Genomic DNA, 16040 nt, shown 5'->3' with positions numbered 1-16040 from the left:
GATACTACATAGCCTTCATAAGATATTCTCTAGGAAGATGCTTAGAAGTAAGGAGGTCGCAACCTGATTGGCTACTGAGGATTTTTAGTAATCCATTATTAGCACAATTGGTAGCTATTACAGAGAGTTTAGGCAGAAACTGTTTTATAAACCTAACCAATGGCGCACAGTCTCCACGTTGAATATTCACCTTTCATGATGAAGCAACTTTATGCACCTGCCCTTCTTCAGCAATCCTTGAGTTGCATGTGCTGTTCTAACCCAATTTCCACCAAAATGAGTCTTCTACTTAGGCTCAGTACTCCTGTGAGCATGTTATTCTTTCAACTAGAAATTAATAGTATGACTATTGCCAATAAGATCAGTCCAAAGCCATATTTATAAACTTAATTAAGTAACTTGTTCCTTGCTCTAACTATCAACTGGAATACTTATTAATGCTATCCTTGGCAGTAGACATTTCTAAAGTCCCACAATAAAATTCATAGGGGAGCCCTGCAGTAGCAATAGTGCTAGGAGTAAATACAGTAGCAAACAGAAGCAGTCATGCTGAGCCATAACCATTCACTGACATCACCTTTTGACTGCCAGTGAGTGATTCATATCCTCAGTGATCTTCTAATTGAAGATTAATTAAATTTAGTAAATTCTTCACCACTGCACACATTGTACTATCTAACCTAGTCTTTCCCTCACCTCTACCTGCTCAACCCCCCACACACACCTCTGACATCATGTTTTGGTGTGTGATGCCAAAATATGAGAAATGCTTAACAGGAACAATACAAGAAACATTTTCTTTTTTTATTTTTAATTTATTTATTTATCTATTTTTGGCCACGTTGGGTCTTCGTTGCCGTGCGCGGGCTTTCTCTGGTTGCGGCAAGTGGGGACTGCTCTTCGTTGCGGTGCGCGGGCTTCTCATTGCAGTGGCTTCTCTTGTTGTGGAGCACGGGCTCTAGGCATGTGGGCTTCAGTAGTTGTGGCTCACGGGCTCTAGAGCGCAGGCTCAGTAGTTGTGGCGCACGGGCTTAGTTGCTCCACAGCATGTGGGATCTTCCTGGACCAGGGATCGAACCCGTGTCCCCTGAATTGTCAGGCCATTCTTAACCACTGTGCCACCAGGGAAGCCCTCTATTTTATTTAAAGTTTTTACTTCTAGGGAATTCCCTGGTGGTCCAGTGGTTAGGACTCTGTGCTTCCACTGCAGGGGGCAAAGGTTTGGTCCCTGGTCGGGGAGCTAAGATCCTGCATGCTGCACGGTGTGGCCTAAATAAATAAATAAATAAAGTTTTCAGTTCTATACTTTCAACCGCAGAACACACACACACACACACCCGTGTGTATATATATATATATATATATACATATTTTTATATATATTTATTTATATATTTATATATTTTTTTTTTTCTTTTTTTTTTTTTTTAAAGGGATGAAAAATGCTGGCCAGGACTAGGGTTATACCAAACATATCCTACACTGTCATTTTCCAAACTACATGAAACAGAACAAAAACATGGAGAAGAAGGAATTTACAGGAATGAGGTACTACAAAGACATTGCAAACTCTGTTAGAGATGTTCTTCTTGGGAGTGATTGGGGGTGGAGGATGAAGAAACGGAAGACAAGAGTTAAAGGAGGATAACCTACCTAATATTCAAGGCAAAGAGCCTACAATTTGATAGTCTCTCAACCTTTGAGACAAAGGTCCAGGCTTTCATTCTAAGTCAGACTTCCAAATGGCTATATCCATTTACAGACCGTAATGATCAAGATTTCAGATTTACAAAATCTAATCATATGGACTATGTATGCTCTGAAGCATCAGAGCAGAGGTTCTCCATGAGTCAAATGACTGTCCTTTCACTGTGATGCTTTGAAACCAGTCTAGAAGTTTCCACTTTTTGATTTTGGATGTCAATCCTCTCATTCAGTTTACTGTAAATGGAAGGTTCTCTGACAATTACCCTGCTGTGATGTACAACATTGTAATATACACTACTTTTGTACCTCCTATAAAGTACAGTGTAGGATGATGTCTAACTAACAGGAAAGATAGGCCTTTTTCCTTCAAAATTGATAAGTTCCTAACTCTCAGGGCAAGATCCCTCATTTTCTAAGAAAGTTGATGAATAAAGAGGAAAGAGGAACAGGGAAAAACTTAAGACATGGCAATTCCCATTCTATGGGACCTTAAAGAAATTTTGGTGAGTACAAAGAAAATAATGGATGTTAAAAGTACTTTGAGATCACTGGCCTAATTATCAAAGATATTATTATTAATATTACTAATGCTTTTACACTCAGGTTATATTTTAGTCATTTTCCCCCCTTGGGGAGAATAGAATTAAGATAACTTCTCTCCTCCTGTTCATCTTCTCCTACTCTCTTTCTGTTTGTGTCACATAGGCTCTCACGATGGGTAATTGTACTTGGACTAAATGGCACAAAAATGTCCACAAGGCACAATCTATGCCACACCGGCTGCTCTCAAAGCTCAGGCTCCTGTACATAACAGTGCTCATGCCAGGGATTCCTGCATAGACTAGAACCCAGTCCTCCTAAGGCAGCTATGTGGAATTATGAGATATTTGTTTTACCTATTTGGCTGACTCTGGGTTTAGAATGGTCTTTGGTCTTTATAACAAGAGAAACAACTGTCCACAAAAATGAATGGCTAAGATGCACCAAATGAAATAATGTCCTTAATTGGTCGGCTAAGAAAGGAAAGAACAAGCCGACTTAAGAGTCCACTTCATTGCAACTCTTCACCAGAATCCTGGTGCTAGATGAGGAGACAGGATACAGCCTTCCAACCTTTTGATCCTTGCTGTTGAAGAGAAGAATTTGATCTTTAAGATCAGTGTTTAGGGGGTTTTTCAAAATTAGTGACCTGGGAAGTCCCCAGCCAGCAGCTAGCACTTCCTCACTCCATGAACACGTGACTGTCCCTTTCAGGGGGCTGGTGTTTCCAGTCCAGCCTTTCTGAGGCCCTCATGCAGCAGTGACACAAAACAGAACAGTTAACAGAAGAAATCCTAAATATTCAAAGCTGCACTGAAGACATAGCACCTCTTGTTTCCTTCTTCAAATTTCAAAATATGTCTTCAACACAATTCTCCCTAAAACAAAATTTTTGATTTGTTTTTGCATCTCCAAAACCAGTTTTCTATTACAGTGTTTACAAAAGTTAGAGTGATGTTTACCTTAAATTCTAAACATTTACCAGCTGACAGCATTACAGTCTTCTATAATTTAAAAAACAAATAGAGAAGAAAACAAGTTCTTAAGTCTCCATACTGCTTAGGCCTTCATATAGCTAATGCTGAGTACACAGTGATAGAAAGGTGTTGGCAAGGGGTTAACTTTACAAAAGTGTTTAAAAAAAAAATTTTAAAAAAACACAAGAATGATTTAACAAGAAGGAAGAAATGAATTTCACTAATGCTGTATGCCAGGAACTTGCCAGTAACAATTAGTATTCGCTACATATTCTTCCAGAAACTAGGAAAATCAAGGAGATAAAGTCAGCCTAAAAGTCGAAAGAATATAGAAACAAAAGGAAGCAAATACATTGAGCAGCCCCTTGCAAGTCTACAACATTCAGACTGTAGCCTAAGTATAACATGGAGGAACAAGGCACCTGGGTGCTTGCCTAACACTGTAGTCCATGGACCTCCCAGGTCAGAGCACCACAAGAAGGAAGAAACAGCAGTCCTCACTCTAATCCAAGCTGTGTGCCTGTGATGTCCTGTCATTTGTGGCAGGAATCCCTCTTCCATGGGGAGCTATTGAGGAGTAGCCTTGTTCCAAAACAGGGTTTTCCAAATTGCCTCTCTCTGTAGGCTTCCCTGAGGGCCAGGCATTAGAAGAACTTGCCTGCTGTACCTGTAAAGGAAAAGGAAAATAGCAGAGGCCCTAAAGTGAAATTGAGTAACTCAGTTTGAAAATTTTTTTCAACAAAAATAAGTCATTGATGTTGAATTATTCCAGCTTAACACTAGAGAATCAGGGAGACCAAAATTCCTTATTAAATATCCTGCACTTTTTCTTTGAATCTCTTAATAAAAGAACAAATCCTCCCACAAAAAAGAAAGCACACATCTACGTATTAAAAATTATATTCCATATGGATTTTACTAGAGCTCCAAACAACGCCTTCTTTAGGCAGATAAAGAAAAATAATCTTAGAGAAGCATCTCCCACACAACCAAAATTTCAAGATCTAGGAGATTTTAAAGAAAATATGGAGTGATGCAGATGCGAGAAGGAAAGTGTGGTAGCTCTCCCACCTCACACAAATATGATGACAATAATAGTAGTTATCTCAAGAGTGAGTATAATGTGTGTGCCATGGTCTCCAGCACTCACAAAAATCCGCTGAGATAGGTATTAGTATCTCCATTCTATACACAAAGAAACTGAAACTCAGATAGTCCAAGGCCATGACATTGGTTAATGATAGAGCCAGGATTCAAACCCAGTTCTCTTACAATTCCAAATCCTGAACTTTTCAATAAAAATGGATAATAAATCCCATAATGTTAGTAATGTACTTTTTCAAGATACCTGTATTAACTGTTGTTAATAGAAGTTGTTGTTAATAGAACTGTTGTATATAGAAGCATCATATATATGTTAAGCCACTAGCAAGTCAAAACAAAAATATTTACTTGGCATTTTAACTTCAGTACAGAGCTGACATAATACTAATCCCAATCAAAGAATAAATATAATTTCAATGAGTCTCTTAGAGTCTCTCTATTCAAAGTGTAATTCTAGGACTAGCAGCTTCAAGATCACCTAGGAGTTTCTTAGAAATGAACAGTCTGGGCTTCCCTGGTGGAGCAGGGGTTGAGAATCTGCCTGCCAGTGCAGGGGACACGGGTTCGAGCCCTGGTCTGGGAAGATCCCACATGCCGCGGAGCAACTAGGCCCATGAGCCACAACTACTGAGCCTGCGCGTCTGGAGCCTGTGCTCCGCAACAAGAGAGGCCGCGATAGTGAGAAGCCTGCGCATCACGATGAAGAGTGGTGCCCGCTAGCCAAAAATAAATAATAAATAAATAATAATAATTTTTAAAAAAGAAATGCACAGTCTTAGGCTCCACTTTAGACCTTCTGAAACAGATTCTGCATTTTGACAAGATCCACAGGTGATCTGCATACAAATTAAAGTTTAAGAGGCATTGGCTTAGAGACGGGTGATTCCAGGAAAAGGCATGCCTCTCATCCCTATTGAAACCATCGGTATTCAAAGCACCAGGGAGGGAGAGAAGGGTTAAGAATGCACTCACGTTATAACCTTTCCTCTCTGGTTTTAACTAAATATTCATTTTTAAAAAAGTAACAGCTTTATTGAGGTTTCATTACAATTCCTCCATTAAAGTGCAAAATTCAATGGTTTTTAGCTTATTCAGAGTTGTGCAACCATCACCACAACCAATTTTAGAACATTTCATCAACCTAAAGAGAAACCCCATACACTTTAGCAGTCACCCCCTCTTTGTCCCCAGTCTCAAGCCCTAGGCAACCACTCACCTACGTTCTGTCTCTATAGATTTGCCTGTGCTGGACATTTCACGTAAGCAGAATTGTACAGTACACGTCTTTTGTGATTGGCTTCTTTCACTTACCATGTTTTCAAGATTCATCCATGTTGTTCATCTGTCCATCTTAATCCTTCCTCATAAGTGGCAGTTATTCCTTTAACAGACGTATGGGTGCCAGGCAATGTGACCTCATCACCCATTCCTCCCAGTGGAGCTCCTGGTGCCACTGCTCCCCCAGGAGAAGCCTTTTTCCTTCCATCACTAACTACCCTAATAAGGAGGTCTTTAACAGAGTTCCCCTTTTCCGTCTTTTCCCTGGGACTTAGCAGCTCAAGTACAGCTGGCCCTTGGCCAAGTTTCTCTCCACAACACCTGCAGGCACTACCAGTGCTGCCACCTTATGCCCATTTCTTGAAGTAGTGGACACTGGGTCAGGCACTGTCTTCCTCCCCGAGAGCCCAGCTCTTTGCTGTTTCCACAGCACTCAAGGTTGTGACTCATGACAGAGTGTGACCAGGAGAGGTCGAGGGTGTGCCATGTGGCAACGCATGCCTGGCACCTCCAAACAACCAAAAGGCAGAGAAAGAGGCAAATGCAAATGCACTTGGGGCTAAAGGGGGCATGTTTTGCAATCTCTCTTCCTGATTCTTGGCTGTTTCTTCAGCTCCCATTTCTCTTCCTCTCCTCAGTTCACTTTCATTTCCCTACGTTACTCTTCACAGAACAGGGAACCTAAACATCTTTTCCTGTTCATTTCTACCTGGATTGTTTTCTCTTGCCACCTCCAGCAGCATAACAGTTGTGTACTTAGACATTTGGGTATGCTAAGTTACTTCTATAAAAAAGAGAGTCGGTCTAAACATTCTGCCCTACTGAACAGCAAAACAAGGAAAACGGTTTTCTGTTCTCCAAAATCATGATGTTCTTCTTTAATAAATGAAGCTGCCCAAAGCCAAATTTCTGTTATGAAACATAAATTATCAGTCCCAAAGAAAAACTAGCATGGTAACAAAAACATTTTCCCTAGATGCCTGTGCCTGGATTTGGGACCTTGTCTGAGTTCATTTGGGGGCATATAGTTCCATTACAGATTGTTGTACACTGCACTGTACTCCTTGAGTAGCTTATATATCCCCAGGTCATGCCGTTATGCCTGGGAAATGCTTTCCAAATTAAGGTTCCAGTTACCTCAAGTTCTCATTGCCACTCTATCATGTTCATTTAGGAAATGGTTGGATACTACTACATGCCAGTCCTGTGCTGTACGCTGTACGTAAGACAGACAAGGTTCAGCTCTCGTGGGGTTTTGCCCTGGAGGGGATGGGAGGGAAGATATACAATGGTAGACTGCAGCCCTAACCAACCTGTCATGTGCTTGGCTGATTCTCTCAGTGTGTCTTGAAGAGTTCTGCTCTTCCTGAGTGAATCAGGCAAGAAAGACCCTGCTGTCTTGGACAGTAAGGAAGAAAAGCAGATAGATTCATGTGTTCCTGGCTGGTAGTCTTGCAGAACCTTCTGCTTTCAACTTACTTTGACCCTTGAATAACAAACAACCCCCTAAGAGCCACAGAGGTATCTCAAAAGGTGAGAACAATAGCATTAATGGACTTCAAGATATTATTGAATTCTTAAACAATAGCTTATATGTATTAGGAATTACTTAGAAATTGTTCTTATATATAATCTTTGTTCATTTATATAATTTCATATTATTCAACAGTATAAATAATTTACACTGTGGGTTTGTTCATATGATCATCCTTTAATCCTTGGGAACTCAGAACAAGGTGTTACATATCTTTCCTATTTTCTACTCTTTTTCTCTTCCACAGGTCTGGACATACCAATGGGAACTTGTTACACTTTTACCATTAGTCAGCTTGTAGAGGAATGCATTATTTATTCTCTCTTGCTTGGGGGTCAAAGCAACCAACCAGATCTAAAGACACATTTAGAAGACTTGTCAACATAAACAGGTGTGTATTTATTCTGACTTTGCTATTACAATTTAGAAAATCTTCATTTATCTAACACCTTTGAAGGACGTGAAAATTCTGAATTAGTTTTCTAATTAATCTAAACTAATCCCCTTAAGTATAAGATGTTTAAAAATCTGCCTTTAATGAAATATTATTTTAGGGACTTCCCTAGTGGTCCAATAGTTAAGACTCCACGCTTCCAATGCAGGGAACATGGGTTTGATCCCTGGTCAGGGAAATAGGATTCCACATGCCGCGCAGCGCGGTCCCCCCCCCCCCAAAAAAGTATTTTAAATAAAATAGATCCCTGCCTTCTTGAAACATATAGCAAATATACTTTAAACTCTTCTTATTTTCTTGGTCATTGTTAGCATTAAGAAATAGAGTGCAAAGTAATGCATTTTGGGAAATATCAAAATATACTAGGGACTTGCCTGGTGGAGCACTGGTTGAGAATCCGCCTGCCAATGCAGGGGACATGAGTTCGAGCCCTGGTCCAGGAAGATCCCACATGCCACGGAGCAACTAAGCCCGTGTGCCACAACTACTGAGCCTGCGTTCTAGAGGCCGCGAGCCACAACTACTGAAGCCTACGTGCCTAGAGCCCGTGCTCCGCGACAAGAGAAGCCACCGCGATGAGAAGCCCACGCACCACAACGAAGAGTAGCCCCCGCTCAATGCAACTAGAGAAAGCCCGCGTGCAGCAACGAAGACCCAATGCAGACAAAAATAAATTTAAAAAAAAAGTTTTAAATTAAAAAATAAATAAACAAAAATAAAATTGAGTGTCCACTATACGCCAGGTGTACATATTTTCTTTCCTATACCTTGAACAGTGCTGTGAAATATATAACAATCTTACTTTACACCTATGGAAAACTGAAGCTAATAGATATTAAAGGAACTTAACTGGGTCACAGGAGTGTTAAGTTTAAGAGCTGATATTCAAATCCAACCCTTAATCAAGAGTCTGTATTCTGACTAATAAGAACCTCCTGTATAAAAAAATAAATAAAATAAAGTTTAAAAATTCAAAAAAAAAAAGGAGTCTGTACTCTTTTTTTCTTTTTTAAAATGAGAAAACAGAAGTTTATTTCTCAAATAACAGTGTGGAAGATGCTGAGCAGCAGGTAGCTCTGCTGCACCTGGTCAATCAGAGACTTGGGTTCCTTTCATATTGTTGCTTTGACCTCTCTTAGGATTTCACCTCAATTGCATGGTCAAAACTCAGTCACATGCACATCTGGTCCAGCTTGCTCTGGAATGGCGGAGGTCAGACTGGAGTGGGTAAGGGACCCTTCAAGTCTTGTGTATTGAGGGAAAGGAGAGATAGGGAATCTGGGTGCCCCTGGGTAAATAAGGAGGGTTAAGGACTACGGGTGCCCATCTCTCCACCTCCACTCACCTCCCTCTCTCTGGTTCCCAGATCTAGAAAGCTACTCTCAAATTCTGCATCCTTTCTATTAAGTCAGGTTGTCTTCCTTATACTGTTGCTAAGAGGTAATAATAGAGTATTCAGCATGTATTCAGCAGGGTAATTGAGGCCAACTTGACCATGGACCTACTGGTAATAAATGTAACCAACCAGCTGTGTTTGTAATCATCAGTTATCATTAGAAGATAAAGTGGAAGTGGTTCTTCCCAGTTGCTAGAATCTCCCTCTGAGGGAGGGGTCAGGAGACCTGGACTAGCCCAGCTGGGTCCAAAGGCCAACTTGTTTAAAGGCCAAGGTTGGGTTCCATAAGAGCAGATCTAAAGCCACCTGATGGGGGACTTCACTGGTGGTCCACTGGGTAAGACTCTGGGCTCCCAATGCAGGGGGGCCGGGTTTGAACCCTAGTCGGGGAACTAGATCCTGCATGCATGCCACGCAACTAAGAGTCGGAGAGCCGCAACTGAGATCCCTGGTGCTGCAACTATGACCTGGCGCTGCAGCCTAAATAAATAAATAAATAAATAAATAAATTTTAAAAAGCCACTTGATAAAAACCAAATGGCCAAATATTAGGCAGTTAGGGATATGAACACCCCATCCAGAGTGCAAAGGCAAATGTTGAACTGATATAGTACAGCGTTTAGACTTTGGTGAGAACAAGTACAAGCGTAGTTCAATAAGAGGAAATCTTAGGCGATTTCCTAAAACAATTGTTATTGAAAGATATGTAGAGGGGTCAACCTTGCTTAAAGGGGACAAAATCTTCTGTGATGATACTAAGAGATGATTTGAATCGTAGGAGCCATTTACAAGCTTTGTCAGTCGGTCAGTGGCATAGTCCATAATGAATGAATGACAATGAGAACTGTGCTTTTCTGAGTTCTTATTTAATATTTACAGCAACTTTTAAAGTCTTTAATTCTTTAGTTTTTCTTCCTTTTTTCCCTTTAATTGTGACAAACACCAATTCTAGTGTGCCTCAATTAATTCATGGTCTTTCTTCCATTTTCTGTTTCTGCTTTAGGTTAGTTTTATGCTATAATTAGTTATCTATCAATATATATCTATGTCTACTGTATTAGAGTTTCTGCTCAAACTGCTTCTACCCAGTTGGCTATGCCATTCCATGATTCTCTGGCCAACTCCATCCTTGGGTGGGTTTTTTTACTACATTGGGTTCTTCTGAAAAGTCTGATTTCAGCAAGCTTGCATTTGAAGATTCATACATGTGGTAGTCAGCCTCCAAGATGGCCTTCAATGGTCCTTACCTCCTGGTATTCGTGCACCCCTCATGCTGATAGGGATGACCTCTGGAACCAGTAGGGTAGTGTGGAAATAAAGATATATGAGTTCTTTTTTAAAAAATATTAATTAATTAATTAATTTACTTATTTGGCTGCACCGGGTCTTAGTTGTGGTGTGGGGGATCTTCGGTGCCACGTGTGGGATCTTCGTTGCGCATGAGGAATCTTCAGTTGTGGCTTGTGAACTCTTAGTTGCAGCATGTGGGATCTAGTTCCCTGACCAGGGATCAAACCCTGGCCCCCTGCATTGGGAGTGCAGAGTCTTAGCCATTGGACCACCAGGGAAGTCCCAGGTATACGATTTCTGAGGCATAAAAGACTTGTGGCTTCTGCATTACTCTCTCGGATCACTCTCTTTAGAGGAAACTAGTGGCTATGTCTTGAAGACAAGCAACCCTATAAAGTAGTCCATGAGACAAAGAACTGAGGCCTCCTGCCAACAGCCAGGTGAATAAGCCATCTTGGAATTGGCTCTTTCTGCCTCAGTTAAGTCTCAGATGACTGCAGTCCCGACTGACACTTTGACTACAAAACTCATGAAAGTCTCAGAACCACAACACTTAGACATTCCTGAACTCCTGACCCGTAGAAACTATATGGAATAATAAATGTTTATTGTTGTCTGAAGCTTCTAATTTTGGAAATTATTTGTTATATAGCAATAGATAACATACAATATGCTTGGTGGCTTTCCTTCTTTTTTTAAAAAAATATTTATTTATTTATTTATTTATTTGGCTGTGCCAGGTCTTAGTTGCAGCATGCGGGATCTTTAGTTTCGGCATGTGGGATCTAGTTCCCTAACCAGGTACCAAACCTGGGCCCCCTGCATTGCGAGCACTAAGTCTTAGCCACTGGACCATCAGGGAAGTCCCGTTAGTGGCTTTCCTTCTATCTAAATTCCTTGTAGTTTTGCAGGACACCTTGAACTTCTCTTCTTAGCTTTGAAAAGATTGAATTCTACATTTTAAAATGTCTGTCTATCTCCTTCATTGGGGCAGAGACCACATGTAATTTTTCATCCAGCACAACTCCCAGCATACAGAAGGCATTAAAATATGTTTTAGTAAATATCTAAAAACAAACAAAACAAGGAATCCTAAACCCAAGAATGATTTGTTCCCAACATTTTGTATCCCTAAAATATATTATAGTGGTCTTTCCCAAAATCATTTTTCACATAATATTAAAACATTTATGTGCCTCTATTGTAGCATTATCACACATAGTAATAGTTGGCAGTCTGTGAGCTCCATGAGGGCAAGGACCTTAGCTTATTGCCTTTGTATTTCCAGCATTTGCAAGTGCCCGCCACAAGGGTGTTCAATAAATGCTACTGAGTGATAAATTAAGAGAAGCAAACGGGGACTTCCTTGGTGGTGCAGTGGTTAAGAATTTGCCTGCCAATGCTGGGGACACGGGTTCGAGCCCTGGTCCGGGAAGACCCCACATGCCGCGGAGCAACTAAGCCCGTGCGCCACAACTACTGAGCCTGCGCTCTAGAGCCAGCAAGTCACAACTACTGAGCCCATGCGCTACAACTACTGAAGCCCGCGCACCTAGAGCCCATGCTTCGCAATGAGAGAAGCCACCGCAATGAGAAGCCTGTGCATCGCAACGAAGATTAGCCCCCGCTCGCCGCAACTAGAGAAAGCCCGCACACAGCAACGAAAACCCAACACTGCCAAAAATAAATAAATAATAAAATAAATACATTTTTAAAAAATTTTTTTAAAAAAAGAGAAGTGATCAATCTGTGGAATGACTAAAGATGGACTTCCCATGATACTATTCAAGATTTGAAGGTATGCCATCTCACTCAATATTGCAGTTTTGGGGATTCTTTGCTTTGTTGTGGAATCATCACTTATACTGAATTTTTTCAAAAGCCTTATTAGAAAAAAAAAAGTCTTCTAATAATGCCCCTTGACCAAACCAAATTTAAGTAAGAGGTTCTATTCAGAGAGACAGTAAATCAGAGGAAGGATAGTAACATCTTCTGGTCCAAATGCTGCTCCAATTTGGCAGATGGCGAACACAGGAAATACACATTCCATAAGACATGTGGATCCATAGACTAATCAATTCATGTTCATGCTGAACCAGCAAATCCAAGGATACTAGGCACAGATTCTGCAATTAGAAGGGCTCCCTCGAGAGAGATTGCCATTCAAAATACTAGAAAGTCCAAGCGATAACTGGGGAGTTGGATGATTCATGATACATGGAATAGTAAAGCCCAGAGCAAAATGCCTTGAAACTGTATAGTATTTACAGTAATACTCATAAACAGCTATGGGTGCAAATACCATTATTACGGTGTCAACAAGTCAGCAGACACTTTTTAAACTAATTTTTATTTTATGTTGCTGTGGAAATTTACAGTAGAACTGTTAAAGTCATTCTCAGTGGAAAAAGTACATCTAGGGCTTCCCTGGTAGCGCAGTGGTTAAGAATCCGCCTGCCACTGCAGGGGACACGGGTTCGAGCCCTGGTCCGGGAAGATCCCACATGCTGCGGAGGAACTAAGCCCGTGCGCCACAACTACTGAGCTTGCGCTCTAGAGCCCGCGAGTCCCAGCTACTGAGCCCGCGTGCCACAACTACTGAAGCCCGTGCGCCTAGAGCCCGTGCTCCGCAACAAGAGAAGCCACGGCAATGAGAAGCCTGGGCACCACAACGAAGAGCAGCCCCTGCTCGCCGCAACTAGAGAAAGCCCACGCACAGCAATGAAGACCCAATGCAGCCAAATAAATAAATAAAATAAATAAATAAATTAAAAAAAAAAAAAGAAAGCCATTAAGAAAAGTTAAAAAAAAAAATGTACATCTAACGTATCATGTTAGGGACTTCCCTGGTGGTCCAGTAGCTAAGACTCTGTGCTCCCAACACAGGGGGCCTGGGTTCGATCTCTGGTCAGGGAACTAGATCCCACATGCCACAACTAAGAGTTCGCAAGCCGCAACTAAAGATTCCACATGCCGCAACAAAGATCCCGCACACCACAACTAAGACCCAGCGCAGCCAAATAAATATTAAGAAAGAAAGAAAGAAAGAAAGAAAAATAAAGTATCATGTTATACTAGAACATATCAAACATGATCTGTCCTGACTGCAACCAAAGCTGCTTATACAAATTATATAATAAGTATACTCACTAATTAAAACTAGCAACAGTATCAGTTGATTTAGGGATGACTGAGAGTTGAAACAGTTAATTTTCTTCTGTTACTTACAGTTCCTATTGCAATGACTACTAATATAACTTATTCATACTAATGTATCCATGTAGAGTTCTCATCAAAATAATGAGGTCATGTTTTTCACTAGTGGTCTTTCTTACTATTGATGACCTTCTCATCCCATGTACAAAGAATTGCCATAAAGCAATAACAAAAACAAATCTATCTTATATTGCCAAAGTATAATGACCAGCATGAAACACAGATCTTGGTTAAAAAAAAAAAAAAGCAAAGATAACATTTAAGCTGGTACTCCCATATTCAAACATTTTCGTTTAGATCATATTGTATTTAGCCAAAAAGAAGAGGCCATAGTAATGCCAGCAATGGATCACACAACTTTGAAGAGGATCTCTCAGCAAAGTCAGAGGAGCCACCAATGTACACATGGTGTTTAATGAAACATAAAAGCACAATGTTCTAGCACTGGGCTATGTTTACACGGTGTTGATATAAAGACCATCTCAGCTCCAATTATGGCTTGCTCACCAAGAGTCTTTCGTTGCAATGGTCATGAGGGAAGGAATTTTGTTAGCTGATAAAGCTGACAAAGCTGTTAATTAACAGTTCCTAAGAGGTAGGAACCATGAAGGCCTAAATTCTAACTTTCACAGAAGTAGCCAAGTTGATAATATCCCAATTTAATATATCTAATTTCATTATATACTCTCAAACTACAATGGCAATCGTTCATTCATATATTTTTTAAAAGCCTATGATTTGCCTGGCAGTATTCTACGTATTAGGGAAACAGAGGTGAACAAAGTGGACAAAAGTCTCTACCCTTAAAAACTTACATTTTAGTGATGGGAGCTAGACAGTAAAAAATAATTAAAATATAGGTATAATACGCCAGATGACTTACTGGAGAAAAATAAAGCAGGAAAGGGGGAAAGAGAATGCCAGGGTTAGGCAGGATTGCAACGTTAAATAGGATAGAGAGGAAATACCTCAGTGAGAAGGGAACATCTGAGCAAAAACCTGAATGTGGAGTGTGATAGTCAATTCCGGCTGCCTAACAAAATCCCATAGGCTGGTTGGCTTAAACAATAGACATTCATTTTCTCAGAGTTCTGGAGGCTGGAAATCAGAGATCAGGTACTCAGCATGGTCCAGTTCTGAGGAGAGCTCTTCCTGGCTTCCAGAGGTAGCCTTCTTGTTCTGTGTGTACATGGAGACAAAGAAGGAGAGAGAGAAGGAGGTGGGTAGAGGGAGGGAGAGAGCTCTCAGGTATCTCTTCTCACATAGACATTAATCCTGTTAGATCAGGTCCTACCTTCATGACCTCATTCAACCTTAATTACCTTCAATAAGGCCCTATCTCCAAATAGTTATATTGGGGGTTAGAGCTTCAACATATAAATGGGGGGGAGGGCATGGGAACAAAACAATTCAGTCCATAGCAGGTCATTAGTAATACATATATCTGGGGGAAGAATGTTTTAGGCAGAGAGTTTGGGCCAGAGATACAACCTAGGGAGTTGTCAGCATATAGATGATATTTGAAGCCCTCAGGCTGGATGAAATCACCATTAGAGTAAAAGTAGAGAAGGAAAACAAAGCCAAGGGCTGAATCTTAGACTGAAAGGAGCAACCAGTGAGTGAGTTAGGAGAAAACTAAGAGAGTGTAGTGTCCTGGAAGCCTAGTGGATAAAGCATAGTATTTCAAGAAGGAGGAGGTAAGAGCTCTGTCAAATAAGAATGAAGGCTGAGTCTTGACCGTTGGATTAACAACATGGAGGTCACAGGTGACCATACCAAGAGCAATTTTGGTGGCGTAGTAAGGGCAAAAGCCCGGCTGGAGTAGGTTCAAGAGAGACTGAGAGAGGGACTGCCCTGTTTGGCCCAGTGGTTAAGACTCCACGCTCCCAATGCAGGGGAGGGGCACAGGTTCGATCCCTGGTCAGGGAACTAAGATCCCACATGCTGCATGGTGCGGCCAAAAAAAAAAAAAGAGAGAGACTGAGAGGAGAGGAATTCAAAACATTGAGTAGACAAGCAACAAAAGAAAAAAATAGATAAATTGGACTATATCACAATTAAAAATCTTTTGCTATGAATGATACCATCAAGAAAATGAAAAGACAACCTACCATATGGGAGAAAAATTTTTACAAATCTAATAAGAGACTTGTATCCAGAATATATATTTTTAAAATTTTGTAACTCAACAATATAAAACCAAATGACCCATTTTTTTCAAACGGGCAAAGGACTTGAATAAACATTTCTCCCAGGAAGATATGTAAATGGTCAATAAGGACACGAAAAGGAGTTCAGTATCATTAGCCATTAGAGAATTGCAAATCAAAACCACAATGAGGTACCACTTCATACCCACTAGGATGCCTATAATAAAAAAGACAGATAATGTTGGGGAGGTTGCAGAGAAACTGGAACTCTCATATGTTGCAGGTAGGAATATAAAATGGTCCAGCATTTTGGAAAACAGTTTGGCAGTTCCTCAAAAAGTTAAACATAGGATTACTCTATGACCTAGCAATTCCACTTCCAGATATATATCCA

This window comes from Eschrichtius robustus, chromosome 3 (assembly GCF_028021215.1).
Source record: "Eschrichtius robustus isolate mEscRob2 chromosome 3, mEscRob2.pri, whole genome shotgun sequence".
NCBI classification, from domain to species: domain Eukaryota; kingdom Metazoa; phylum Chordata; class Mammalia; order Artiodactyla; family Eschrichtiidae; genus Eschrichtius; species Eschrichtius robustus.
This window is presented reverse-complemented; position numbering follows the sequence as displayed.